The following is a 7,383-nucleotide window of genomic DNA, read 5'->3' on the forward strand; positions in this document are numbered from 1 at the left end:
CACATCTTGTAATTTATTTTTACTCTCTACATTCATATTTTTAACCAAAAATATCATTCCATCTCTTTTGGGGACGTTTCTGTGGGTCGTCTCTGTTGCCACAGTCCTATTTCCATTTGCTTCTCATCTAAGCACAACCGAGCCATTTTGTTTTGAGTGGCCTAAACAGTACACAAATTGCTGTACCTCGGTTCTCAAACTTAATCCATTCTGGGTGACCGTTCGAATGCCAAAACCATTCGAAAACCCAGGCTGCAGGAGCTTCCTGCATTCAAGCGGAAGCCGCGTCGGATGTTCAGCTTCCGAAAAACGTTCGGAAACCGGAACACTCACTTCAGGGTTTGCAGCGTTTGGGAGCTGATTTGTTCAACAACTAAGCTGTTTGTGAACCAAGGTACTACTGTACCTCGGGTTAAGTACTTAATTCGTTCCGGAGATCCATTCTTAACCTGAAACTGTTCTTAACCTGAAGACCACTTTAGATAATGGGGCCTCCTGCTGCCGCCGTGCCGCCGGAGCACGATTTCTGTTCTCATCCTGAAGCAAAGTTCTTAACCCAAGGTACTATTTCTGGGTTAGCAGAGTCTGTAACCTGAAGCGTATGTAACCTGAAGCGTATGCAACCTGAGGTACCACTGTACTATTTCTGGGTTAGCGGAGTCTGTAACCTGAAGCATATGTAACCTGAAGCATATGTAACCTGAAGTGTATGTAACCCGAGGTACCACTGTATACTGAAGGCATGTTTGAATTTCAGAAAACCTGTTAGGAGCAGCTGCAGTTTTAGGATCTCCGCAAAGTATGTGTGGGAGATTGCCCTGAGGACTGCAATCACAGCACACACACCTCACCTTAAAATCACTGTAATCATCATTGAAACATCCTGCAGATATCTCTTGGAAAGCCTCTTTATCATTGTTGCACGAGACCTCTGTATAAATTTTTTAAAAACAAAAAACAAATGGATATCATGGAGGGCTGCGGGAAAAGTGACCAAACAGAAGGTCCACAGCAGCAACAACCAGTGGCGTAGCATGGGTTGTCAGCACCCGGGGCAAGGCAAGTAATTTGTGCCCCCCTAACGCGTGGATTTGCGCCCCCTAACCCGTGGATTTGCGCCCCCTAACCCTAACCCCCAGATGTTGCGCCCGGTGCGGCCGGCCCCCCCTGTACCCCCCACGCTACGCCACTGGCAACAACCACCCATAAACATCCCTAGATACATACCATCAAGCTCCACCCACTGGTGTGGACAGCAAGTGATGAAATAGTAATAATATCTATGACGGAAAAGACAGGAATGTGTGGCGCTAGCAGACCAAACACACACATAGGGTCTGAACAACCTGTCTGAGATCGAAGGCCCCTGTCTGGAAACAAGGCACCCCAGATGCAAATAATTATAACCGGTTAAGAAAGGCAGACGGAGAGGGTGATATTTATGGGGTGAGCATTTGTATCTGAAATACTTGCCTGTTACTTTATGCAAGGTGCAGTATATTTTTTGCAGTTTAATTTATCTGCTATGGAAAATTTTATATGTGTCTTTTCTCCCTATATTTAAGTCAGCCTCCTAACATTGAGAGAAGATGAATGAGAACCTCTGGCTGCTTCCTTGCAACTAATTTATCTATCTGTATAGCTGGAGATCACCTCCATCCTAATTTGTCCATATGTAGCCTGTGAGTTCAGTTTGGCTACCAAGGGTACAGAATGAAACATTCTTGGGTGGGGGGGGACACACATTGCTCAATCAATCAATCAATCAATCAATCGGTCACTTCTTTTATTTAAAGAACATCCCCAACGTTATTTAAAATAGATATAAAGCAAGAATAAAAACAACCTGAAACACTCACAATAATATGCATAAAAGAGCAAACCGAAGCTCAAGCTTTGATTGCAGAGAATGGAACTGCAAAGATCTGGGTGAAAAAGCATGTTTTTACCTGGTGCCTAAAAACAGATAGTGAAGGTGTCAGATATGTGTAACATTTTCAGCAATCAGGGCGCCACCACCGAGAAGGCCCTTTCTTGTGTCACCAACTTCTATACCTTCCTTAGATGGGGCACACACAGAAAGGCCTCAGATAAGGAACATATAGTCCAGTTACTGTTGTGAGAGGTGGTCCTTGAAAATATTGGGGTCCTGAGTCACATAAGGCTTTGGTAAAACACACACACACACACACACACACACACACACACACTTTGAATTGGTGTTATATGTTCAGACTGTCTTACTTTTGCTGCTGAATTCTGCAGTGGCTGCAGTTTCCGAACCATCTTTAAAGGCAGCACCACGTATAACACTTTGCAGCAATCTAGAGGTTACTAGAGCATAGGCAATGGAAGTAAGGCTGTCTCTATCCAGAAAGAGCCTTGACTGATCCACCAGCTGAAGCTGATGGAAGGCACTCCCCACCACCATAATTACCTGAGCCTCTAGAGCAGGCATAGGCAAACTCGGCCCTCCAGATGTTTTGGGACTACAACTCCCATCATCCCTAGCTAACAGGACCAGTGGTCAGGGATGATGGGAATTGTAGTTCATAAACATCTGGAGGGCCGAGTTTGCCTATGCCTGCTCTGGAGGCAGAAGTGGGTCCAGAAATGCACCTGTTCCTTCAGAGGGACTGTGATCCCATCCTGAGCAGGCCACCCCCCACCCAGCCGAGGGAACGACCCACTAACAGTGCCTCAGTCTTGTCTAGATACGGCTTCGGTTTATTCACTACCAAGGTCAGGTGCATCGGCCCAACTGCGGATATAAAGGAGGAACAGAGCTCAGCAGCAACAGAACTCTCTTGAGGAGTCATGTCAAAGCTTTAGCCTTTGGGGGAAGTGTTGCAAGAACTTTGGACCAAGCTATAAATCTTTATAGCTGAATTCAGATTTATTAACAGTGTTCTATAGGCCAAGTTAGGCAGCACTGGATTTAGGGTGGTTAACCCACACAGGAAGCTGAGCAAAAGGGACACAAAATACAATAAAGATATTGCAAAGATCAAGAGTGGTACCTTGGTTTACAAACATAATCCGTTCCAGAGGTCTGTTTGTAAACAAAAACAGGTTGTAACCCAAGGCGTGCTTTCGCCAATACGGCCTCCCCCCCAAAAATAGTTCGTAATCCAAAAAAACGTTGCAAACCGGGAGACGCACTTCCAGGTTTGACTTGTTTGTAATCCAAAACGTATTCAAACCAAGACGTATGCAAACCAAGGTACCACTGTATTTAAAAACCAATTGTACGAAAAGGAATTATTGTGAAAATGAGAAATATTTGGGGTCCGTCCGTCCCCCGCCAACAAACCCCCTCGTCCTTTCTCAGGGTGCCATATTACCAAAGTCCGCTCCTGGGTTAGATTATACTTAAGGGGACAGTGCACAGTTAATTCACTGTGCCAGAATACAACACAGGCATAGTTATTCTTTACATCGAATGGCAGGTTTTAGTTAGGTTTGTCTGTATGCATTGCTTTGAAAAAAATTAAGTAAATAACCTCAGATCATGAGGACTAGAATAGTGCATCTTTCTCTTTGTAAAGCTAAGGTTTGTAGGATTCCAGCAAACCCACCTGGTTCTGGTCTTAGAAAGCCACATGGTGTGCGTCATAACCCTGCGGAAAGCCATCTAATTAGATTTTAATTTGATCCTGACTTGTTTTTAGGAGGTAATTCAATTATTGTTTGATTTTATACCAGTGTTATATATTTGATGTTAGCCGCCCTGAGTTCGATTTCGGCCGGGGAGGGTGGGATACAAACTAAAAGTTGTTTATGATGATGATGATGATTTGCTGACCTCTAGATCTTGTAGACATAGAGTCATGCTTTGGAGCAAGCAGACCAGCAAAAGCAACAAAAATCCTGTTCTAGTCCCCTCTTGCCTCATGAGGCAGTGGGGCAAAAGAAAACAGCCCACCCCATTCTGTGGGTCTGCGTTTTATCTCTGACTCAAGTCCTGTATATGGAGAGCGGTTAGATTTCTAACAGCTCAACAGGCTGATGTCACAGTGTGCTTGGACAGGCACAAATACGGCAAATTCAATAACGGCCACATAAAATGTGCCATCAGGCAAGCTTCTGTCGGAAAGAATGTTTCTTAGGAAGAGAGGAAGATTACCAGAGTTGGCTGTTGGGAGAAAAGGTGTCCTGGCTTTAATCTCTGGAGCTGACATGTTGCCACCAATTCGAATGATGAGGAGCCTTTGGGATGCCTCTGCTATCCCGGCTTTGCTTCTCTTTTGCCATCCTGGAGCCTGGCCATGGCTCATTAAAATGCCTTATAAGACGCTCAAGTCCAAAGGCCATTTGAGCAGCGCTGAAACATTTCCTTCTGCAAATTCAGGTCAAATGCTATACAGTGGTACCTCGGGTTAAGAACTTAATTCGTTCCGGAGGCCTGTTCTTAACCTGAAACTGTTCTTAACCTGAGGTACCACTTTAGCTAATGGGGCCTCCCGCTGCTGCTGCCACACAATTTCTGTTCTCATCCTGAGGTAAAGTTCTTAACCCAAGGTACTATTTCTGGGTTAGCGGAGTCTGTAACCTGAAGCGTCTGTAACCCGAGGTACCACTGTATTCAGCAAGGCTTGACGGAAATAATGTGCTTATTCCCCCAGTTGGTAGGAAATGTATTGCGTGGGAATATTGAGCCTTGGCATTTGGCACGCTCTTGGAAGACAGGTGTGTGGGTGGTGGTTATTGTCTGCAACTTTTCACGTGGCTGCGGGGAGGAAGCTTTCAATTTAGAATCATAGAACTGTAGAGTTGGAAGGGAGCCAAGGGTCATCTAGTCCAACCCCCTGCAATGCAGGCAGCTCAGCTGAAGCATCCAAGACAAATAGCCACCCAACCTCTGCTCGTAAACCTCCAAGCAAGGAGAGTCCACAACCTCCTGAGGGAGACCGTTCCACTGCCAAACAGCTCTTCCTGTCAGAAAGTTCCTTGTGACTTTTAGTTAGAATCTCCTTCCTTGTAACGTAAAGCCATTGCTTGAGTCCTGCCCTCCGGTGCAGGAGAAAAACAAGCTTATTCCCTCTTCCATGCAACAGGCTGTTTTTTTGCACGAAATTGCGCAAGATCATGGCAACAAAAATGGCTGCGATGTCAGGAGTAAGCATGGACCAATGGTACCAAATAGTGTGGGAAACAGCCCTACTAGAAAAATTAACCAATAAACTGAAACTCACACAGGGACAAACAGAAGAAGACACCTTCACCGCGTTATGGCTCCCCTTTATCACATACACAGCCCAACAGGACAATGACAATAATCCACCAACAGCATACAAATCAATATGGCTAACCTGATCCAAACACCCACCCACCCCACTCACACATGAAAACAAAGTTCACCACAGCCAACCACAAATGAACACCCACACCCTAGGCCAACCCCAACCTCTCTCACCACCAAAGGAACACAAGCGAACAGCAAAGAACCTGCACAGGCAACGCTGACACCAAACCCAACATATAGTACGTAAAATAGAAACATTGCCACCCGACCCCACCCCCACCCATCTTTCCCCCCCTCCACCTCTTTCCCCCTTTTCTTCCTAATGTCTCAGCAAATGAAACTGATTTGTAAAAATGTTACATGGGGGGAAAAATATGAGAGAGAGACATTGTAAACACTTTTGTAAATCAAGAAAATCTTTAATAAAAATAAATATTTTTTTTAAAAAATAGCCACCATAAAAAACATGAAGATCTCGGCATGCAGGAAGATGGCATCCTGGATTTGGGCTTCAAAGTGTTGGAGGGTAGGCCAGTGCCATTAAGTTCCAAGCCCCCTGGAGCAGCCTTTGCCAACCTGATGTCCTGCAGAGGTTTTGACCTACAACTCCCACCAGCCCCATCTCAACCGTTGAGGGCTAGGGTTTATGGAAGCTGTAGTCCAAAATAAGCTGGAGGGCACCAGCTTGGCGAAGGCCATCCACTTCATAGCTGTCAACCGTCCCTTATTTGGCGGGAAACTCCCTTATCCCAGCGCCGTGTCCCGCTGCTGTCCCTTATTGATGATGTCCCTTAAATTTCCCAGATTTCATGCTTGTCTGGCTTGGGAGGGAAGCAGCAGCTCGGGGTCCTCCACCGTGAGAGAGAGCGTGCACACGAGCTGCCACGTCTCCGTCTCTCCCTTTTCCCCCTCAGGGGTGCGTTGTGAAGAGACGGGTGGCGGCGGGCGGGCAGACAGCCCCTCTCTTGTGAGACTTCCGCCGCACTGCCAGGGGAAGCCGGAGGCGGCAGCGGCGGTGGCTGAGGAGGCAGCCTGAGGGAGGAGGAAGAGGAGGGGATGGGGAAGGACACAGAAGGGCGGCGCTTCAGCGGCTGCTGCGGTGCCGCAACCACCTCATGCCAGGCTCGCGGGCGGCGTGAGCGAGAGTCTCTCTCCCTCCCTCCCTCTAGGGAGGGGAAGGGCCAGTGGAACTCCTCGCGCCAGGACAACAGCAAGTCGACGTGCTGCTTAGCATACCCTCCAACCAGTGCAGCATCTTAATGTAGTGATTTCTCCCTCTGCATCCCTTTCATAACTCTATTTTTATAAATCATTCATCCATCCATAGTTCAAATTTTTACTACAAGTTTTCTGTCAATCCTACCAATGTATGTAACTCTTTACAATAGCTTTTCAACTAAATTATAAACTTTCCCAATTCTTTATTAAAGAGATCCTTTTCCTGGTTTCTAATTCTGCCTGTAAGCTTTGCCATCTCGACGTCGTTCATCAGTTTTGTCTGCCACTCTTCTTTGGTCGGAGTTGTAGACCCTTAGGATCATCTAGTCCAACCCCCCGCAAAACACAGTCAGTCGCAGCAAAAGCAGCATGGCTCCATCAGTGCCGGATTTCTGTATAAACTAAGCCAAAATCCCTTATTTTGGCTGCTGATCCCTTATTTTCGAGGCTGCTGGTCCCTTATTTTCAAACCTGTAAGTTGACAGTTATGATCCACTTACAAGCCCTGGGATTCACTGGAGTGGAGGCCGTTGTTTAATAGGGAGGGCCGGCGGTGGTGTGGATTGTCCTGGTGATGCTTTCATCTCATTCCTCGCTGCTGGAAAGAGCAGGCTAAAATTAGCCTCTGTGCAGCTGTGCACAGGTAGTCGGCCACTTGATGGAAAAGATGAGTCTGCCAGTGTTTACACGACAGCTTGAGCAGACACTGCTGTGCTGACAGCTGCTTTTCTGCACTCCAGATTGGAAAGAATCTGCCTGGAGACATTCCAGCCTCTGCATGGCTGCGTGGCTAGCGGGCCAAACTTATGCTTAGGGGCTGCCCGGCCTTCGCCAAAAACTGATGATGGTTTTGCTCCTCTTTCTCTGAGGGGGCTGGCTTGGGCTGCTGGATTCGGGTTGGGACATGGGCAGGGCCGCAG

Source organism: Podarcis muralis, chromosome 2 (assembly GCF_964188315.1).
Source record: "Podarcis muralis chromosome 2, rPodMur119.hap1.1, whole genome shotgun sequence".
In the NCBI taxonomy this organism is placed as follows: domain Eukaryota; kingdom Metazoa; phylum Chordata; class Lepidosauria; order Squamata; family Lacertidae; genus Podarcis; species Podarcis muralis.